The 24086-nt window shown below is 35.6% G+C and overlaps 1 long non-coding RNA gene across 2 annotated transcripts in view; it reads left to right on the forward strand.

The window, feature by feature from the left end:
• Positions 1-20952, forward strand: part of LOC111775301 (uncharacterized) — an 82442-nt gene extending 61490 nt beyond the window's left edge. The window contains exons 3-5 of one of the 2 annotated variants that reach the window (XR_011422564.1): positions 18302-18507; positions 19336-19480; positions 20540-20952. This is a non-coding gene — a long non-coding RNA (uncharacterized lncRNA). The remainder of the gene's footprint in view (positions 1-18301; positions 18508-19335; positions 19481-20539) is intronic. The other variant, XR_011422565.1, reaches the window with a different exon arrangement.
• Positions 20953-24086: the final 3134 nt, after the last annotated feature.

Genomic DNA, 24086 nt, shown 5'->3' on the forward strand with positions numbered 1-24086 from the left:
CCCCTAAGGGGTAACCATTGTCTAGGTTCTGATACATCTTTCTTGCATTTCTTTTTGTAAAAATTACGTATCTCTCTTCTTCTTTCACTCATATTTCTTCACAAATGTTACTGTTACCTTCTTGCACCTTGCTTTTTTCTCTTAACAATACATCCTGGCTCAAGTCCGTAATATGTTGTAATTACTATGAGTTAATAATTATATTTACTGTATTTCTTTGTGATATTTCTTTGCTCTTTTTTTACTATTTCTTTTGGCACTTAAAAGGTTTTGCTTTTCTTCTAGTGGTTATATTTTTTTCTAATGTCTTTTGTTAAAAAAAAAGTCCACTCTTCCCTTTCTGAGGTTTCTGCTATTTCGTTTGCCAACTCTAAATGATACGTTTTGACTGCACACATTACCTGTACACAATGAGTTTATCCTACTCTCTACCTTCTCTCCCTCCTTCTCTCATCATTTTTGTGAGGGGTTGGTTTATTTCTATTTTGTCAGGACTTATAATGCTTACATACTCTGCCATACCCTTTGTTTTAATGTTAGATCTACATTGAAATATATTCACTATATACCATCAGTCCATTTGCCAGAGTTTCTCCAGTCTTCTTTTGCTTGGGTAAAGTTCACCCTCTAGTTATATTTGTGAATACAGTACTCCTTGAGTTTTCACACTTTCAAAACTCTTTTTATATAGCTTTGGTACTGGAAGGGCAACTTGTCAAGATATAAAATCTTTGACTCCCGCTTTCTATTCTTGCTTTTTAAAAATTTTTGCTCCAAAGTTGTCTTGCTTTGTATCTTGATTTCACAAACTGATTTCAACTTGATTCCATTCCCTTGCAAGTTATTTGGTCTTTCAGCACGAAGGCCCAGAGATGTTTTTGTCTTTATTATTAAAGTGTAAGAGTTTTACCAGGACATGGCTCTGAATTAACCATCTGGGAAGTTTTTTGAATTACAACTTTAAATAACATTTCAATTCCATCACTTTGTCTTTCTTATTCAAGGACTCCAATTATATGTATGTGAGATCATCTTTGCCCATCTGTATATCTATAACTATCACTTTCTCTGATTGTTTTTCTATTTTATTTTTATACTCTTGATAATCTTAATTCGTTTCCTCAATACCCCCTTGTTATCTTTTCCATTGATTCTGTTCTTTCTTGGTCACCTTGTAGTCTTCACTCCTGAGACGATTTTGTATTTTTATTCTGTTTCTTTCAGGAGTTTGCTTAATTCTCATAATCCTTCCCCCACCCTCCTGAATTTTTGAGATTTTTATTGGGGTGGTTTTTTAAATATATGCAAATGCTTATTTAATGATGTTTAATTCAGTTTGCCTACCCTTCATGGTCTTTAAGAATTTCATCAACAGAAATGTTTTGATTCTTATTTTCTATCTTCTTATAGTTTTTATGGTTGTTGTCAGCCATTTCCTGTTTAAAATGGCTTCTATTTTATTGGATTAGCAAAAATAAATAATTGTATGTAGACAGGTATGAGACATTTGTTGGCATACTAGTTTTCTTTGTTCAAGAGCACCCTCTTCTGTTGGTATAATGAACTGTAATTTCTTTAATAAATGGCACATTTTATGAGGAGAAGAATTGGTTTGTGTTTTTATTTAGTGGTTCTCTTTTGTTTATTTGGATCTTTATTTTTTCACTTTTTTATCCTTTATTTTTGTCACCTCCAAGCTCTTTCAATTCCTCGCAAGTGGAAGCCCATCCAGATTTCCATCTTAGGTCCCTCACACTTTCGAGCCATTTCCTTTTGACTTTCAGGAGTTAGTGTTCTGACACACAAGGGGATATTTTTTTGAAATCTATATTCCACCACCACTAGACTACATTGCCTTCTCTATTCCATGAAGTCTCCACCTAACTCTACTTTTGCGTGTGCTCCAGAGTTGCCTTTGCAACTATCTATTTCCCTTATTCTCTGTAAATGAATTTATGGAATCCTTTATCTCCTAGTTATGTTGTGGGCATGTGGCTGTGTGGTTTCACTTACTCTCCCTATCTGTGTAGTTTTTGGAAGATGTATGTAGATTTTAGATTCAGGTGGCTGCAATTTTCCTTAAATTTTTATGTTTCTCAGGGTTCTATCCTAGAATTTTTCTCTTTTCACTTTTCACAAACTCTAAGTGACTTCAACCACTTCTGTTCCTTTAATTAAGACTTATAGGCTGATGACTATCCAACTTTATTTTATTACTGGACTGCAAAACAAAAAGAAAATAATTTTGACATGAAGACTAAATGACGTCATGCATATATTATGCCTGGTGTATGATAGGTATTTCACAAATTATATTTACCACCATTCTCATTTTTCAAATGAAGAAACTGAGACACGTACAGATATGTAGAACATTAAATAAATTTACCAAGGTCACATGGCCAGTAAGAGGTTTAGCTGGATCCACCCTAAGTCTGTCAGTCCTGAACGGGTGTGCTCTGCACTGGACTCATCCTTTTCCTATTTCACCCTTCGGCATTCACCCATTACTTGCCTTTTGCAGTAATTCACACTTTTAGATGACAACATAATTGAAATGCAGGGAGAGAACTGAGAAAATAAAGAAGAAGATGTTATCACAGAAAATTTAATTCACTGAATAAGGAACTATAAACGAAAGTATCATAGTATTATAGTGTACCTGTTGGCTGGAGAGTAAACAATATTTGCATGTTATAAAAATTTAAACACTGACTTGATCTAACCAAAATTCTGATGTTACTATGCCAAGGGGGAGATGGTGCTGAGGGGAATGAGAGGTATTTCAGAATGAAAGGCACTCATCTGCCATGATATGAAACCAGAAATCAATTACAAGAAGAAAACGGAAAAATTCACAAATATAGGAAGATGAAAAAATATGCTCCTGAACAGCCAATGAGTCAAAGAAGAAATCAAAAGAGAAATGAAAAACTGTCTTGAGGCAAATGAAAATGGAAGTATAGCATACCAAAACTTGTGGGGTAGAGCAAAAGCAGTACCAAGAGGGAATTTCATAGTGTTAAATGCCCAGCTGAAGAAAAAAGAAAGATCTCAAATAAACAACCCAACTTTACACCTCACAGAACTAGAAAAAGAGGAACAAACTAAGCCCAAATTTAGCAGAAGGAAGGAAATAATGAAGATCAGAGAGGAAATAAATGAAAGACTAGAAAGATAATAGAAAAGATCAATAAAACTAAGAGCTGATTTTTTGAAAAGATAAAATACACAAACCTTTAGCTAGACTTGTCAAGAAAAAAAGAGAGAGGACTCAAAGTTATAAAGGAGATAACTTTTATAAAAAGAGGAGATAGTACAGCTGATACCACACAAATAGAAAGAAGCATGAGACTACTATGAATAAATATATGCCAATAAATTGGACAACCCAAAAGAAATGGGTAAATTTCTAGTAACATACAACCTACCAAGATTGAATCATGAAGAAAAAGAAAATGAACAGACCAATTACTAATAAGATTGAATCAGTAATCAAAACCTCCCGACAAACAAAAGTCCAGGACCAGCTGGCTTCAGGTGAATTCTACCAAACATTTAAATAAAAATATACCAATCCTTCTCAACCTCTTCCAAAAAGTAGAAAACACTTCCAAACTTATTGTATGAGGCCAGCATCATCCTGATACCAAAACCAGACAAGGACACCAAAAGAAAAGAAAATTACAGGCCAATATCCCTGATAACCATAGATGCAAAAATCCTCAACAAAATATTAGAAAACTGAGTTCAGTAGTACATTAAAAGGATCATACACTTTGATCAAGTGGGATTTATTGCAGAGATACAAGAATGGTTCGACATCCACCAATCAATTAATGTTATACATCACCATAGTAAAGTGAAGGATAAAAATCATTTGATCATCTCAATAGATGCAGAAAAAGCATTTGACAAAATTCAACATGTACTCATAATAAAAACTCTCAACAAAGTGAGTATGGAGGGAATGTACCTCAACATAATAAAGGCCATACATGACAAACCCACAGATAATATCACACTCAATGATGAAAAGTTGAAAGCTTTTTCTCTAAGATCAGGAACATGACAAGACTGCCCACTCTCGCCGCTTTTATTCAACACAGTAGTGGAAGTCCTAGCCAGAGCAATTAGGCAAGAAAAAGAAATGAAAGTATCCAAATAGGAAAGGGGAAGAAGTAAAACTGTCCTTATTTGTAGATGAGATATATCATATATAGAAAACCCAAAGACTCTACAAATAAAGACTGTTAGAACTTATAAACGAACTAGTAAAGTTACAGGAAACAAAATCAACATGCAAAAATCACTTGAGTTTCTATACAATAATAATGAACTATCAGAAAGAGAAATTAAGAAAACAATCCCATTCTAGTTGTATCAAATAGAATAAAATACCTAGAAATAAGTTTAACAAAGGAGATGAAAGATCTGTACACTGAAAAGTATAAGACATTAATGAAAGAAATTGAATATACAATAAATGGAAAGATACTCTGTGTTCATGGATTAAAAGAATGAATATTCATAAAATGTCCATACTACCAAAAGCACTCTACAAATTCAATGTAATCTCTATCAAAATTCTAATGGCATTTTTCAGAAATAGAAAAAACAATCCTAAAATTTGTGTGCAACCACAAAAGACCCTGAATAGCCAAAGCAATCTTGAGAAAGAACAAAACTAGAGGCATCATACTTCCTTATTTCAAACTATATTACAAAGCTATAGTAATCAAAACAGTATGATATTGGTATAAAAGCAGATGCATAGATCAATGGACTAGAATAGAAAGTCCAGAAATAAATCCACACACATATGGTCAATTAATTTACAACAAAGTATCCAAGATTATACAATGGGGGAAAGGACAGGCTCTTCAATAAATTGTGCTGGGAAATCTGACAACCGCATGCAAAAGAATGAAACTGGACCGCTATCTTAGACCATACACAAAAATTAAAATGTATTAAAGATTTCAATGTAAAACCTGAAACCATAAAATTTTTAGAAGAAAACATAGAGGGTAAGTTCCTTGACATCAGTCTTGGCAATGATTTTTGGATTTGGCAACAGAAAAAGACAACAAAATCAAAAATAAACAAGTGGGCCTACATCAAACTAAAAAGCTTCTGCAAAACAAAGGAATTCATCCACAAAATGAAAAGGCAACCTACAGAACGGTGGAAAATATTTGCAAATCATACCTCTGACAAGCATTTAATATCAAAAAAACACTAAAAACTCATACAACTCAATAGCAAGAAAACAAATCTCCTTTTAAAAAAAGCAGAGGAACTGACTAGACATTTTTCCAAAGAAGACACACCAGCAAGTATATAAAAAGTTGTGCAGCATCTAAATATTAGGGAAATGCAAATCAAAACTACAATGAGATATCATCTCACATCTGTTAGAATGGCTACTATCAAAAAGACAAGAGATAACAAGCTTTGATGAAGATGTAGAGAAAGGGAACCCTTGTGCACTGTTGGTGGGAATGTAAATTGGTGCAGCCACTATGAAAAACAGTATGGAGGTTCATCAAAAAATTTAAAATAGAACCACCATATTACCCAGCAATTCCACTTCTGGGTATTCATCTGAAGAAAATGGAATCATGATATTGAAGCGATATCTGCACCCCAGTGTTCACTGCAGCATTATTTACAATCGCCAAGACATGGGAACAACCTAAGTATCTATTGAGGGATGAATGGATAAAGGAAATGTGATATATAAAATATAATATTATTCATTCATTAAAAAGAAGGAAATCCTCCTATCTGTGACAACATGGATGGACCTTGAGGGCATTATGTAAGTGAAATAGGACAGATAGAGAAAGACAAATACTGTGTGATCTCACTTATATATGAAATCTAAAAGAAAAAATGAATTCATAGAAACAGAGGACAGATTGGTGGTTTCCAGAGTCAGGAATGAGGGGAGGGAGAAATGGGTAAAGGTGGTCAAAAGGTACAAACTTGCAGTTACAAAATAAATAAGTCCTAGGGATGTAATGTATAGCAGGTGTTTACAGTTAACAATACTGTATTGTATATTTGAAAGTTGCTGAGAGTAGATTTTAAAAGTTCTCAGCACAGGAAAAAAAATTGTAACTATGTGAGGTGATGGATGTTGACTAATTATCGTGGTGATCATTTCATAATATATACATATATCAAATCATTATGTTGTACACCTTAAATGAATACAATGCTACATGTCAATTATATCTCAATAAAACTGGAAAAATTAAATTAAAAAATAAAAGTAAAGAAATAAAGGCTCAGCATAGCTAAAATTCCTCAAAGTGGATGCCTGTGGGTTAGATGGAAGGTAGAAGAGAGGGCGAGTAAAGAACTAATATTTCCATTACAAACTTTCAAGAAATATTTGACTTTATAAAAATGAGTATGTATTTGATTTAAAATAATTAAAATAGATTTTTTTCCACCTGGAATTTATATTGGTGAGTGGAGTAAGATAGAGATCTAACTTCATAGTTTTCCAATTGCCTGTCCAGTTGTTTTCTAGGCCAATTTTAATTACACAGAAAAGAGTGCTTTTTTTTCTCTCTTTCTCTCTCTCTCTCTTCTCACATGATTGTTATTTCATGGAGCACCAAGAAACGCAGAACTAGGGAGTCATAGACACACCCCGTCCCTCTTATTCTTCAAGGTCAATGTCATGCCATTAGATAATTTATACCTGCTTTTATTCAAGTCACACATGAAATGATCAGAGAGAAAAGAAACATCAGGTGCAATATAATAACTAAGTTTTTAGAGGATTTTGGTGATGGACACAATTGAGAACATTTACTTCACATAAATACTTCCTGGGGGTCTTCAAGTGCTCTCTATTTAACGTGAATTAAAATAGTCTAGCACACAAATGGCCAATAAGCACATGCAAAAGTATTCTACATCACTAGGGGGAAATGCAAATTAAAACCACAATAAGATACTATTATACACCCATCTGCATGACTAAAATGGAAAAGACTTATAATGCCAAATATTAATAAGGATTTAAGCAACCAAAATTCTCATAAATTGATAGTAAGAATGTAAAGTGGTATAACCTCTGGAAAAATTTCTGGAAGTTTCCAATGAAATTAAACATACATCTACTCATTTGACCAGCAATTTCACTCTTAAGTCTTGAGCCAAGATAAATGAAAATATAAGTTTGCAAAAATACTTGTACAATAATATTCAAGTCCCTTCATTCATAATAGCCCAAAATGGAAGCATCCCAGATGTCCATTAATGGAATAAATAAATTGCGGTATATTCATATAATGAAATACTACTCAGGAATAAAAAAGAACAAGCTACTGAAACAAATAACATTGATGAATCTCAAAAACATTTTGATGATTAAAAGAAGCTGTTACGGGCTGAATTGTGCATACCTCTCCCAAAAAATTCATATATTGAAGTCCTCACCCTTAGTACCTCAGTATGTAACTGTATTTGGAGATAGGGCCTTTCAAGAAGTAATTAAGGTAAAATGGGGTCATATGGGTGGGCTTTAATGCAACATGCTGGTGTCCTTATAAGGAGAGGAAATTAAGACATAGACAATACAGAGACAAAGGGACAACAATGTGAGGACACAGCAAGAATGTGGTCATTTGCAAGCCAAGGAAAGAGGCCTCAGAAGAAACTAAATCTGCCAACACCTTGATCTTGGACTTTTAGCCTCCAGAACTGTGAAAAAATAGATTTCTGTTGTTTATACTTCAGTCTGTGATTCTTTTTATGGGAGCCCTAGCAACCTAATACAGAAGGCTTACACAAAAGAATACATGTTCCAACCATATGGAATTTTAGAACAGGCAAAACTATTTTATGGTGAAAGAAAATGAGAACAGTAGTTGCCTCTGAAGGGTGGCCTAGGGCATTAACTAATTCAGAAGAGACTTGCCAGAAGTTTCTGGGGGTGATGATAAAGAGGTTTGGGTTACATGAGCATATGTGTTTGTCAAAACTCATAAATGTTCACTTAAGATTTGTGCATTTCACTACATATAAATGCCATGCTAAAAAAGAAAAACCATAAACAATCAATGGGCCCCTGCTCTGACATTAGAAGCCATACTGTTCCCATTTCTTCCTTTCCACTGCAATTATAAATCCAAGCACCGCAGTGCTGTTATAGTTTGCATTTTTCACTCGGATGTTTGCTAAAACCTATCAAGATGAAATTCACTGGCTGACATGCCTCTGCTGTGCTCATTAGCCAAGAGAGATTAGTTGAAGAATGAAGCGGAGTTTAGAGGAGACTTAACATTTTATTCCAAGTGGGAAAAAAAGCTCAGTTCTACCACTGGCCAAAAGTTTTTTGATCCTCAGCCAAAGTGAATTTGATGGGTTGAAAAACATAAATCCATAATATTTAAGACCCTGAGTTGAACATTACTGGACTGAGAGGGGCTAATTCTCAAAGTTATTTGAGGGGCAAGGAAATAGAAATTTGCAAGAGACTAGGTGACAGCAGCTGGACCTGTTCATAGTAAGTGGGTCTGGCTTCCTTCAGATGTAAAATGAGGAAGCCTCTGGACTTTGGGTCAAAGTTCAGGTACATTTTGTTTAAAGAGGAAGACAAACTCCAGTGCTTTACCTGTGTCCTCCTTCCTGTGGGGCGTCTAGCCTGTAATGTAGACACTACTATTCTATTTGTTGAGAAATTCTACCCTTTGTGCCTTTTAGGAGATTCATATTAATTTCTCAAATTGCCTTAGGGCATCAGCTACATAGTCTCCTTGGCATTTTGACTCTTTTTGATCCAGATATCATTTGCCTCTCAGTGAGTCAAATCTTTCACATCACTAAGGCTTCTCATTCAACCAGAAGGAAGTGGTTGGAAAGCCACAGCTAAGGATAGCTTGCGGAGTTGTGGCTCCACAAATCTAATCTTAGAAGAGGGAAACAAACAGTGGTCCTGAATCTATGAGAGTTGGGATGAGACACAATAGTAGGATCTTTATTTCTATTACTAAAGTCCTTCTCACTATTGTCAGCTTTTGGAACAAACCTGAAAAACTTTGTCTAGCTTTCAACATAATAGCACTTCTGAAGAAATCTCTTACTGTCTGATTGCCTCACTTTTCTATTTCTTCTCCTGTAAATAAGAAGATGTTGCCTGGAATTGGCTAGAACTTCATTATGGTCTTTAGAATGAAGGCTGTGGGATTATCTCAATCTCTAACTAGAAGAGTCTACCATTGGCTGTGACAATTGATACCTAGTTATAATTCCAAATACTCTTTTTGAGGTCCCCCCAAAATACAAATCCTCCTTCTTCTAGACCCTATCCTTCTATAAAGGATATTACAGAGAGGTATACTCTGAATCCCTTTTGTGACTTTCTAAGAATAATAATCCATAAGTACATAAATAGATCCTTAAATAAAACCCTTAAAAGTCTTACAAAACTGACCAATATGTAGGATGTAAGTAAGAAAACTTAGGTGAGCAATACTATTATTGCTCCCTGAAGTTTCTAATCACTACATTATCCTATTCAATTTACCTTCAGCACACACCAGATTGGGAATTTTCCTCCATTTGTGAACTCTGATGTGACAGCACATCGAAGACAGTCTATTTTTCCATAGATTTTTTTCAAGTTTCCTTCTGATTGGTCATTCTTTGCTTCACACAGACTTTCATTAAACATCTTTTTCTTGAGTATAGATCATAATTAATGATGCCTCAGCTAACTCCTTTTCAAATCTATCTGTTCCTTAGATGCAATAAATATGAAGCCCACTATTTCCCCCAATAAAATAACTGTGCTATGATGCTTTACCTCAGCCCAAATCAATAGGGCCTGGAAAATTCCAGAAATAGTACTGCCCCAATCAATAATGTAGGGCTTTATAACCCAAGCCCAGAGAAATAAATAGATATTTTTCTAGCCTTATTGTGTTCTTGATCACATTTTCATTAGCTAAATATTATTTCTCAGGATATGGAAAGTAAATGAAAATATCTTAATCTCTGAAGAGTCCATGAAAAAAAGCTTGCCATGTCTAATCTCTCAGACCCCCTTTAAAATCCAGGCTAATAGAAAAAGAATAATTTGACACACACCAAATTTCAGCTAACCTAACAAAGGGAGATTTGAGCTGTTGGATCAATATAAGACCGTATACTTCTCAACCCAAATTCCAGAAGACATTAATGCGATAAATTTCAGTGTGTATATACTGACAAGATACAATTCCTTTCTGTGTGGAATCAATTTAACAGACAATGAAAGATTATGTTCTCCAAATATTCGTTAGATAATAAGACAAAGCTGTGTCCGTGGTTCATTCAAGTTTTCATCTATAGAAAACCTAAACTTATTAGCTCACTCTGCACATATTCTCTCCTGGCCTTTCTCTGCAGAGTTGGGTGAAAAAGGAACGTAGGTTGTTAAACTCATTCCTCATCATAACTTCACAATATTAAATGCAATCTCTGTGATGAATCTAAATGTAATTTCACATATATTTTAAGGGATCAGTATTGTTAAATATTCAAAATCAGTCCATTGCAGGATCCTCACCCGGAAGTGCTAAAATGTGAAATGACTTCCTTCTAAAACCTAATCTGAACTTCATCAACACTGCTGAAACTGTGTCACTACACATTTATCAGAGCAAGCAATATAACAGACATAAGCTGGTTAGGGTGGAATGACAATTTCCACCACTAAAGATTAGTAACAAGGAAAGAATTGACAGCACTTTATTCAAAATTGTCTGCGGAGGATAAAAGTTTCTTTTAAATACACATGTCAGATAGAAGATAGACTGTAACCAGTCTTGACCATATCTATTCTGGGGAAATAAAATTGGCAATTCTGTGTCTTGATTTAACAATACCTGTTGGGAAAAACACAGTCTTCCCCTTTTCCCCGAGCTTCTCACCTAAAGCTATTAACCTTATTTATACTTAAATCACCCAATGACTCATAAAGTTCATATCTGTTTCTAAAAGCTAGATCTAGACAGAGGCTCGATAACTAGTGACAACAATAAGTAAAAATATTTGGGGAAATTGCCCAAGATAAAATTTTTCTTAAGAACATGATAGAAGCATAGATATCCATTGAAAACTAGAGAACTCTGGGACATCACAGCCTGAGCACAAGGATGACAAGCAACAAGAAAGCCCAAATAGAAATTTCCCGTATACCCAGCCATTACCAGCTAGGTGACAAACCTATATAGCTTAAGTATAAATGAACATATGACAATAAAAATCTCTCATTATTTCAGACATGCCAAAGACTATTAGGGGAAAGATGTCAAGCTGGCAATTTTATTTATTTTTAATAGCTTTATTGAGGTATAATTAACATACAAAAAACCACACATATTTGATATATACAATTTGATGGGTTTGAAATATGCATGCATGCATGAAACCATCACCACAATCAAGGTAATAAACATATATATCATCTCCAAAAGTTTCCTCCTGCCAACCTGGTCATTTTAGACACCAAAAATTTAATTACCTTGGGGAATTCAGGTAAATAAAGGCACTAAGAAGGGCGTGAGCATTTATATAGCTTCACAGTACAGGACAAGTTCTTTACATTTTGTAGATTCCAGAGAGCCCCTCAGTTGAGGAGATAGGGGACATGTACAACGATAATATATGGTCAACTTCATAAAATAAAAATGTCCCCAATATATTTTGATATGGGTGTGTTTTGTATCTGCCCAAGATGGGTAAGCAAAGCATTCCCAAGCCGGCTTAAACAACTAACCCTAAAGGGACTGTAAGTATAATTTCCTGCCTGATACCAAAAAGTGAATTCCTTTATCTTTGCAAACTTAAGAATATTCAATCTTTAAACTTTCCATGAAAGAACAATCTGTGAAAATTCAATGTCACGATTTTAATTTCATCATATAATTTATATGAAAATATAAAGAAAACACACACACATACAATAAAAACTAAGAATACCAGTTAACCTGTTGTCTTCATGTACAAGAAATTTTAACTAATTGCAAAGACAATGGAGCTTGTTCAGAAACAAGCATTCACCTATCTGTGTTTTACCTCATTAAATAGAACTAACCTGCCAACTTGGAAGTAGGCAAAAAGAGTCTGACGCACACCATTGGCTCTCCCACAGCTCAGAGAGGCGCACTCTCCATCAACCTGAGAAGCGATTAGGGCTTCTATATCAATGTTAGACAAATTTCTGAATCAGCCAAAACATGAATTCCCAACCTTCTCCACACTCCCATCCAGTAAGTCTATAAAAATACTAAGAAATTATAATGTGCATCAGAGAAACAGTAAGACAGAAGATGCTTCCAACAGAGCCTTGTTAGAGAACCCCTCTTGGACTAGGCATTTTGCAGATTGCACTGTCCTACAACTAGAGATCTGGGAATTTACAACTCCCAAGTGGACAGTCAGTAGCACACATGGTGGGTTGGCAAAAAAGAAGAAGGAGAAGGAGGAGAAGAGAAAGAAAAAGAGAGAGAGAGAGATCCTTGAAGCTCAAATGAATGCAGTCTTATCCTCCTGAATCCTAAAAGAATAAATAAACTCTAGAAGCCAAGGTATGATAAAAACCAGAAGAAATTTCTAGCAAACTGCTTGGAGTCCTCAACGAGATAAAAGAAGACATGGGTTATACGATCAAGAGGCAGAAAATAGTAAGGACTGAATAGACTGAGATTTAAAGATAATGAGAGAGAATATAACAGATTCAGGTAAGAAAACTTAATATGCAATAAATAAAAAGTAGAGGCAGAAAAAAACCAGAATTTACACAGTTTAAGTCTAGTAATTGATGAGAAGAATATACTTGAGATGCTATTTCAGATAAGAGTAAATATTAAAATGATTTAAAATATTAAAATATTGATATTAATTTAATTAATATTTAATTATTAATATTCAATTTAATATTAATTTAATGTTAAGTTAAAATTTTAAAATATTAAAATAAGTAAGAGCAGAAAAGAGTAAATATTAAAATATTGGGTCAATATGGAAGAAAAAGAACGTATCCATCATAAGAAATCTAGATGAATAAAGAAGAAAGATGTTCAGAAACAAGATACAAGAGTAGGAAGAAACAAGAAGTTAGAAACAAAGCAGTAACCAAAATACAGTGAAAAACAATCTTCTCAAACTAAAGCAAAATAATGTATGAATATACATTCATTTATTACATACATATACAAATAATTATTGGGGTACCATTCTATAAAATACACTGAGGATAAATAAAATAAAAAGGGGCATCTGCCACATCTTTGCCTTTGTGGGTTATTGGAGCGACAAACAATCGTATGAATAAATATAAACTTACAACCAGGCAAGAGAGTAGATGGTGCATGAGAGCATGTGATGGGGGATTTGACCTAGTCAGAAGGTCAGAGAAGGTTTCCCCTGAGGAAGCTACGTTTTATACGAGGCCTGAAAGACAGGGGGAATTAACTGGAACTGGAGAGTCTGGGCAAAAAGAACATCATATGCAAAGCCCTTTAGTAAAAGTGAGTGTAGCATGGTTGAGGAACTATAAGGAGGCCAGTCAAACTGGGACTGAGAAAGTCAAGAGAAACATGTATGAATGACAGTGAGGATGCAGGGAGGGACGAAAACATCCAGGGCACTAGGTCAGAGACCTCAACCATTTTTTTTTAACCGTGACCTTCAGTAAGAAATACTTTCTACATCATAGCCCGGTACACATACCTATATGTACATATATAGAAATCAATTTGCTAGATCATGAAAGCGTTAAAAGTAAAACACGAAATGCAATAGAACAGAGTGTTTTTCTCATAGTAAGAGTAGGCAACAGTTCCTGAAATCTTTTGTTTAAATTTATGTACATTATATGTTTTGTATATGTGTAAACATACATTCACATATGCATATTTTGTCTATATAATTTTTAATACTCATATGATCTAACAAAAATTGATTTCATGACTCATCAATGGATCCCTATCTGGAGTTAGAAAAATTCTGTGGTAAATTCATGTTAGAGATTTTTCTCTGTATCTAAAAGCCATTGAGGTAATTTTAGCAGATATGTGAGATGAACAGGTTTGAAGTGGGGAGGAAAACAATTTCTCTGGCTACATAGTGTAAGTTTTTTAAAGAAGCAAGTCAAAGGCTCTTCTAGTGAGAGTCCAGCTAAGAGATAGCAGTGGCTTGACCTCGGAGGGTAGCAGAGGAGAATAAGAAGGATTCCAGAGATGATGAGAAGGGAAAAAATCAACAGGACTTTGTGATAAGACAAATATGGACACAGTTGTCAAAGATGACTCAGGTTGAAAGCAGTCTAGAGTAAATTACTGAAAAGAAACCCAAGAGTGACAAAATATTGGACTTGCAAGAATAAACAAAACCATCTAACAAGAGATACTCCAGAAAACACATGTTACTAACAGAAATCGAATTGAGTTGGCTTCAGACTGTTCTTTTGCAATGCGAAATGCCAAGAGGCAATGAAAAAGTAAACCACAGAATTTTGAAGGAAAAAAGTTGGTGAGCTAAAGATGTTATGCTAAGCCAACTTGTCATTCAGGCATGAAGGAAATAGAAAGTTATTATAAAATACAGACATACTGAGAAAAATGTATCATCCACAACCTTGGCAAAAAAATTACTTGAAGATATGCTTCTACTGAGAGATAAATCGAAATTCAAAAATCAAGAATAAGGAGGTCAGGGTAAAAAAAAAAAAAAAAAAGAAGAAGAAGAAAGAAAAATAAAAGATTAACTGTTGATACTGAAACCAATTAAAACAGAATTGAATTTAAATAATTATTAAAAATAAAATGGAACACAAAGTAAGAAAACAATTCCTGAAAGAAAATATGCATAATATAAAAAATAATGAAATTACAATAGTGAGAGAATAAGACACAAAGGGAAAGAATAACTCGAAAGATGCAATTGCTCTAGATTTTGATGATTAGAAAAGAAAACTTGGGGCATATTTTTGAATAAATATAAGTATAGCCTTGAGTCAAACGTAAAACACAATGTAAATCTTCAAAATTAGTGAATTAAAAATTTATAATAATATCAAAAATAGTTCAAAATAGTAAAACCCAGAAAAAGAGAATGAGCTCATTAAAAAATAAGGGAACAAGAGAACAAAAATGAAACTTAACACAAGACAGAAAACATCAAACATCACTTATGAAAATAAGAAAGTTGAAGCCCCTATTTTAAAGACAAGGACTCTTAGGTTGTTTCAAATTCAATTATAAACTCCTTACAAACTAACAAAAATGAAAGTTTAAAAAGTTACCTTTTAAAAATTACTTAGGTCCAAACAGTTTACCAGAGAGTTCTTTCAGGTATCCAAGTTATAAGGATCAGCTAATTCCTATGTTACATATATTACTTTACTGTTTAAAAAAAGAAGGAAAAGCCCTTCAATAAATTTCCCGAAGCCAACACAATTCTTGTAACACAGTTTAATGTATCAACATTTTTCAACATGTCAGGACACGTAACTTGAGAAACACTGATTTAGAAAGTAATCAGAAAAACAAGAAAATCAAAAAATCAGAAGAACAAGAAAGAACCTAAGAAAAGCTGGAAGAAAGAAAATTTAGAATAATTGAATACATTTGAAAATAATAGAAATTGATTTTAAAATTTCAAACGTTGCTTCCTTTAAAAAATAGTACCCTTTCGCAAATTTAGCAGAAGAGAAAAAACACAAACATAATTAGTAATCAGAAAGTATATATAATAAACATGGGAATATTTAAAATTATGAGCATACTTTATCGCATATTTTATACAAATTTCTGTATAAATATTTTTAAATATAAAAATTCTAAACATTTTATGTAATGGGCAATTTATAATAAAATATAAATGATCAAGATCACTCAATAGGAAGAAAACATCTTAATAGGTCCATAGTTCTGCACATTATTTTACTTTTTAAATTTTCATTTATTTATTTTTTGTGTGTGAGATCATTCTGGTGCTAAGGAACTGATATTCCCCATGCTCTATACAGCATTTTAGAGTATTAAAAAATGTAGAATGCTATTTTTAAAACAATTGATGAATCCAATATATTCCCAATATCAAAAATTCAGACAAAATATGAGATAAAGATGTAACGAGAAGGCTACACACAATTTTGGTTATAAATACTGGGTGAGGGGTAAGGAGGGAATCCTTATCAACTGAATGTTAAGAAGACATTAGCAAATAGCATTTCAGATCAGGGGCAAAAGGATAATTTGTTAGTAAATAGTGTTGAGACTGAGGCTCATTTTGAAACAAAATAAACCATATTTCAGTATATAGGAAGTTAAACACTCCAAATGGGTAAAATGTAAGTGTAAAAGATGAAACTTCAAAAGAACTAGAAGAAGATTTAGAAACATTCACCAAATTTTGGAGTGGGGAAAGCATTTATAAGTATATTAGCAAAGAAGCAAACATAAAGGGAAAAGTCTTGCTAGGAAGACCTGGTACTTTACCCTTTGGGTATTTGGTATCCTTATTTATATTCTCTCCTCTTCACTAAAGTTATTATCCTTCTGACTGGAACTGTTATATTATTCTTATTAAAAATAATAATTTGCCTACGTCTAGGATTTAGTAAGGACAATCTCTGCCCTAATTAAATTTCAGCTTTCCAAAGCTGAATAAATAACCGAATTTGAGAGAAAGACTTTCTAGGCAAAAAAGCAAGAATAAAATCATAATGAAGCAGATCAACTAAATAAAAATTAAAGCTTCCAACACCCAAAGGCTAAATTTAAAGGCAAATCATAAACTATGAAAATATTTGCAATAAATATCATGAAGTGATAATATGCTTAGTAAAATAAAATCCTTTATAAATTTCCCAATGACCAAGAAACAGTTGAATGAATTATGACTTATTCACGTAAAGAATTATTCACTATTAAAACAGTTTTTATGAGGAAATGTTAATGATTTATTACTAACTGGAAAACTAATACAAAACTATACATTGATATAGACAGATACAGCTATAGATGTAACTCAATTCTAAAAGTTTCTGTGCACTATATGTACACTCATATTTATACATACATACATCTGTGTTATATATAAATTTATATTCATAGATTTAAATGAAAAGCCTTCAAAAAGGTGGTAAGTTGGAGATGGCAGAAAGCCTCTAAATTCATGAAGTCTTCGTTTTTGTTGTTAGCTTATTAAGGCTGGCTTTCCTGTTGAACACATCGCCTTGATATCTTCGATGCTGGATGCCATCAGGTAACCCTTTCTTAAAGAGTTCCAAAAAAGTATATACAACAAAATCATTATCTGCACAATCAACACATCCACATTCCATTCCACAAATATTATTAAGCACCCATCATGTGTGGAGACGTGCTGGGCAAGGGGAACAGCTGGTGACCCAGGCACTGCCCCTTCCACGGGAGAGCATCTTCTGGCAGTTCTGCTCTCTGTTCTGGCAGGGAGCACGACCTTTGTTCGAGTTTGCTCCGCCATGCCTTACTCTCTCTACTAGGATGATGGCTAATTTCTGGATCTAATAGGAATGAGATTTCAGATCATTCCTTAAAGCAATCTGCCAACCTTGCAGTAAGAACAATTAAAGGAGTCAGAAAAGTAGAATCTTGCTTTCATTTTATTAGCACAATAATGTTAATTTTATTAGGTTCATTGGACAAAGTGCAAAAACTACACTGGATAATTTTTTTTCACTTTGAAGATTTCACACTTAAACTTTTAAAATTTCTACTGCTTCATTCCTCACTAATTGCCCATCTCTTAAAATAATCTGGTCCGGCTCCTGCTGATTTACTGAGCCTGCATTCCCAAGAACCACAGATCAGCTCCTCATTGCCATCCTCAAAGGCGCTTGCTTCAGCCCTCTTTCTCCTTGCACTCCCTGCTGCTTTCAATATGCAGCCTCTTGAAGTAATCCTGTCAGCCTCTGGGACGAAGCAGCATGATCTGACACTTTCCCTCCTCCGTCTCTTTGGTGGCTGCTCTTGTCGATCATTTCCCCCCAGTCACAGGCTTCTCACAGGGTTGGACCCTTTGCCCCTTCTCTTCACTGTTAGTACTTTCTCTTCTGCAAAACACACTGACGCTTATTAATACTTCAACTGTCGTTACCACAAGGATGACTCCCAAATCACTGACTCTTCTTTCAAGATGCAGTCCCACATCTCCAAAGGCCCAGTGGATGGTTCACACGAACATCCCACCATCGCTCCAAACTCAAGAGACTTAAAATAAAATACCCCATCTCTCCTAAACACAGGCTCACTCATCTTACTCCGTTCCAGTTCATTGGCCGCTCAAGCATCCAGACCTGACACCTCTGGGTCACCTGTGACACTTGCTCTTCAAACCTTCGAGTCTAGCTCTAATCCTCATTTGGATTAGTTAGCTTGGTTGTTTGGCTGTTCTTAAAAGTCTTGATTCCTCATCTGTAAAATGGAGTTAAAGTGAAGCTCAAGTGAGAAGGTGAGATTATAGACGTGATTGTGATGTGTAAACTTCGCTTTGCACACATGAGGTATGATTTTTTTTCTCACTCAGCCCAGAACATGGCATATTATAGACATTCAGCAAATATTTGCTGACTGAAACAATGAATGAATAAATGGTTGAATTAATGCAACCTGTGCTTGCTTTGAATGCCTATAGCATTTATTCTATACTGTATCACCCATCTGGCTCAGATGAGCCAGTTTTTTGTAAGGTACATTTTCACTATCTGTGCCCTGGCTTCCTAAACAGACATTTACATTCTTGGGAGTAGCTGCCTCCCTTATCCTTCTTTGTGTTTCTCACAGGGCCCAGCAAAGTCCGTATACATAGCAGGTAAGCACCAGTATATGACTTTGCCTCCCGTTTATAAGTCTTAAATGTACATCAGCTGAATTTTTTCCATTAAAGGAAGTGGATGCAAGTGATTTTGCAAGCTCATATTCTTGAGGCTTTATTTATTCATTTTTAAAATCATGACTCACATCTTATTGGTTCAGAAACTAACACCAAGCAGTGATTTTAATGGCGTGGTGAAAGAGGGTTTAGTCAGGCTCCTCACTTTTCAGATTTGCTTCAATTCAGTCATCAAATTCCTTCCCTGTTAAATCTCAACAGCCAAGGGCATCTTCCCTCTGCTATATATGATTTCATCAAGCTGCTTCTGGCTCTCTTAAACTAAGCTGTGCTATGGAATTGCAACTACAGAATGTACCAAAATAGGAGCAGCTTTTAAATTTCCTTATTCATGATGGCATTCTACTCAAGCAAACAATTTTACTGTCTCTCCTCCTCCTTTCTTAGGAAAACTTACTCCCAGAGAGAAAAACAAAGTACCCACGCACTGGCCAGCAGGGCAATTACAACAGAAGGGGAAATAGTACGTGTCAAACGGCACAGCCTTTAGGTTATCTGGTCTCCAGGAAGAGGACTTTTCAGCTGGATTTGAGTGAGTGAAATTACTCTATCACCCACAAAAGTATTTTTATTACCAATTTCCCAGCAGACTTTTACTCACAGCTCTATCTTTATTTCTCTGAATGTTGGCACATTAAATATACTGAGGTTTAACGAAATAGAAATAAATAAATGATGGACACTTCCCTGTCGTGTTTGAGCCCAACAGGGTTTTACATCTCATAAGTTACAGGTAACTGCCACGGGCCAGACATAAAATACAGATGATACACATTGAATGCAGATGTCATAGGCCAAGAGGCTCAGTATATTTATTAGTCTGAGTGACTCTTTAATTTCCCTTTCTGGAATAAACTCCTCCAGGGATGTGGCTTAGACAATTCCCTCACTTCTTTTTAAAATCATGCAATATATAACTTTCAATACAGAGAGCTCAAGGGGTGACTCTGAAAAGTATGGGTTCCTAAGCTACAGCCCTGTATTGGTTTTCTGGGGCAGCTGTGACAGAGCACCACAAACCAACTGGCTTACACAACAGAAACGTATTGTCTCCCAGTTGCGGAGGCCAGAAATCCGAGATAGAGGTGTCTGCAGGGCCATGCTCCTTCTGCAGGTGCTAGGGAAAGAGCTGTTCCAGGCTTTTCTCCTAGCTTCTGGTGATTCCATGGCTCATGGCAGTACAATTCCAATCTTCTCATGGTGTTCTCCCTGTGAGCATGTGTGTCTGTGTCCAAATTTCCCCTTTTCATAAGGACACTAATGACCTCATCTTGATTATCTGCAAAGACCCTTTTCCACATAAGGGCTATCAACAGTGTTTTAGGGGACGTAATTCAACCCATGACAGCCCCACATAGTCACTGCAGTAGATGCCCACACACAGGGCAGAGCAACAGAAGTCAGCTTGAGACTACAGGCAACCTTAGTATTTGAACCCACAGAAATAGCAATGTCTTCCACTCTTCTCAATCATAATGCATACTTTTAGATTAGATCACATTTGATTTTTTTTTCTAAAGAGTAAGCAAAATTGTCTAGAATGGAGAAATGCCAATTTTTAAATAACATTACAAACTATATTTTCCCATAGGAGTCACGATGAGAAGAAATATTTGGGCATTATCAGCTACACCTGAAGATTACTGGACATTTCAGAAATAAAAATAAACAGCAAAGATGAAGCTCCACCTGACAAAATTGTCACACATTTTTTAGGGGGAGGGAAAAAGCCCTTTAAGTTTACAGGATGAACACCAAAGTAATAAAGGACAGCATTTTGAAAAATAAGCTTTTGATATTTCACAAGAAGAGGCTTAACACTTACAATTGTGCAAGCTTTCTCCCTTGAAATTTGCACATGGAACAATTTCTTTTATTTTCTTTTGGATGTTCTCTAGAACATTGTATTCAATTCTAACACCATATTGGGATTCAAGTGGTTTCTCAAGCTAAGTACATTTATGATAATAAACAAAATAACAGAAAATAAAATAATAACTAACATTTTGTTCTTCCTGTGTGCTACGCTTTGTCCAAAGTGCTTTCACATATTAACTTGCTTAGTCCTCACGGCAGCCCAGGGATGAGGCATTACTGTTTATCACCATTTTCTGGAAGAGTCAGAGAGAGCCAGCTTGCCTAAGGCCATGTTGCTACTAACAAGTGGAACAGAAATGTGAATCCAGAAAGTCTAGCTCTGGAGCCTATGTCTTATATTATTAATAACAAATCTATAATTTTTAAATGTTCCAGTAAGCCAAACTATAAAAATGGAAGTTCTTTCTTTAACTAACTTTTTGAAGTCCTCTGAGATATTACTGCCACCTAGAAGTTGTTGTTCCCTGAACCTGACATTTTCATTTTTCACTCACCACAAGTATATGGTCTCTATTTGTTTATCTTCACTGACTTTGGGTTTTGTTTTGTTTTTGGCTTTACGGTGCTCTTTACTGGGTAGGCCTGACCCAAGGAAGGCCTGCTTGGGGAGTAAGCTTACTCATATAATCCTCTGGTTTTGAGACATATGTGTACACACACATACGTACACACACATATACATATTAAGAGATTTATTGCAAAGAATTGGCCTGTGTGGTTGTGGGGGCTGGCGGTCAGGAAAGGAAGAGCCCGGAGAGGCTACGACTCACAGGGGGAGACTGAAGCTGCTGTCCATGGCAGAATTCTTTTTCTCAGGGAACCCTCAGCCTTACTTTTAAGGCCTTTCAGGTAGATTGTTCAAGATAATCTATCTGAGGTCAAGTCAACTGATTATAGACATTAATTACATCTGAAAACTCCCTTCATGGCAACACCTAGGCTAGTGTTTGATTAAATAGCTGGGGACCGTAGCCTAAAGTTGACACATCAAAACACACAAACATATGTATACACTTTTTTTACATATATATTTATATAATTTGTATCTGTATGTATATATATACACAAAGGGAGAGAGAGACTACATTTTCCATATGGAATTAGATTCTCAGACAACATAATTAATAATATAAAAAGACACCTTTGGACATTGTCAAGCAGAACCAATTCTGAATGAGAAAAGGGCTTTTTTTGCTTTGAAAAAGTTTCCAAAGAGTAACTTTTATACAAAACTTTGTTTTCAAATACAAGTATTCGGATAAAAACGACCTAGTTGTAAATTTTTCTGAGGTATAAAAATCTTCAAGCTTCTCATCTAGTTTTACTTACAAAATCTTTCCAGGAAAGTATACTGTGACACAAACAAATTCAAATACTACCAGTTTTTGAAATAACCCGGACTTGGTGGGGCTCTAACAGAAAACCACGTTTCTTCCACACAGCCCTTCAAATGCTCTCTTCTGGATCTTCCTTCTGCACCAGTGGGTAGACCTCGGGCAGATCGCATCGCTTTTGCAGTCACTTGCAGTCGCTTTTTCTGGTATTAAGAAAGTCACTCCAACCTCCTGTCCTCTCACTTCTTAGCTGCCTCTGGGAACTTCTGGGTGAGAAAGGGAGAGAGAGGAAAGGTTTGAGGTGACTGGTGCTATTGTTTCCAGATGTCCAGATGCTAACTCTTCCTCTCATGAGCTCTTTCAGCAAGTCCTTCAGAGACCCCTTACTTTCTAGGGACTTCTGATGCTATGCTCTTCCAGGTCACAGGCTGCACTCTCAGGCTAGCTTATTTGACTCTCCCTCACTGCTGCTCTGAATGGTGTAAATAAACTCTCTCAGCGGGGCTGCCTCCCCTCACCTGGCAGTCCTCTAGGAGAGTGTCCTTTCAAGATCACTCTAGCTCAGGCAACTTTCATAAGATCTACTTAGCTCATGGGGACATTCAGCATCTGGGGAAACATGTCATCTCCAAGGCAGCCCTTTGTCCTTACTTTGCCAACAGCGGCAGCTCCAGCCCCTGGACAGTAGGCTACTGCAGACAAGTGACAAGCCCCAGACTCTCCAAATCCTGGGGAACAAGAGTAGGTGCTCCCAAATGTTTCCGAGAGCATTCTCTTCCCACCTGCTCTTAAGCCCAGAAAGGCGCTTACCTAGATGTGACTTCATTTAGAAGGTGAGCTGTTGGCTCCCTTCTTGTAGACAATCTCCATGCATGGTGCAACTGAAGCGTCCACTCTTTAGGCTTGAGTGGGGGTGATAAGCATGGACCTTCCTACCAAGACTATACCTTGGTTCCAAGAAATCCTCCCCTCATCCATCACCTCCATCTCACTCCCTTTCTTATCATTAAACTGGAGGTGAAGGATAGGTCACAGAACCACTCTCATCATCTCTTAACAAGCCCCGCATGGATAGTCTAGCGTGATTCTTTATAATGCTTGGGTGTTTGGCACCATTGTCTTTTGCTTGGAGCCTTAGGCAGTACTATAGACTATGGGACATTCCCATTTAACATCCTTCTACAACAATTTAAGGAAAAATTATATTTGGGGTAATAAAAAATATTCTTTAACAATTAATCTTTTATTTATCAATACTTGTTGCATCCACAGGCATAGTTCTCATGTAGAAATTCTCTTCATTATCTTATGAGAAACTTCTGTCTATTCTTTAGGAATGAAGTCTGTTCGCACTTTGGGGATTTGTTATGAGACGTCTGCATTTGGGCCTTGTTATGGACTGGATGTTTTTGACTCCTAAAATTCACATGTTGAAGCCCTAACCCACTGTGTGGCTGTACTTGGAAATGAGAACTCTAAGGAACTAACTAAGGTTAAATGAGGTCTTAAGGGTGGGGCCTTGATCTGATAGGATTTGTGTCCTTATAAGAAATGACACCAAAGAGATTGCTCCCTCACTCTGTCTCCCTATGTGCACAGAAGAGGTCATGTGAGCACACAGTGAGATGGTTCACACCTACAAGCCAAGAGAAGAAACCTCAGAATGAAAGCTACCTTGCTGATTCCTTGATCTTGCACTTCCCAGCCTCCAGAACTGTGAGAAATAAATTTCTATTGTTTAAATCACCTAGTCTGTGGGGGATTTTGGGCAGTCCTGGGAGACTAAAACAGAACAATCCACATCTCCACCCAGCCATTCATATTTTCTTTCAACAATTGTGTTTCCTAGATCACTAGATTAAGAGGGCTCCATCAATACACTAAGTCTAATCCTAAATATTTATCATACAAATATAATCTTTGATG

This window comes from Equus caballus, chromosome 10, assembly GCF_041296265.1.
Source record: "Equus caballus isolate H_3958 breed thoroughbred chromosome 10, TB-T2T, whole genome shotgun sequence".
In the NCBI taxonomy this organism is placed as follows: domain Eukaryota; kingdom Metazoa; phylum Chordata; class Mammalia; order Perissodactyla; family Equidae; genus Equus; species Equus caballus.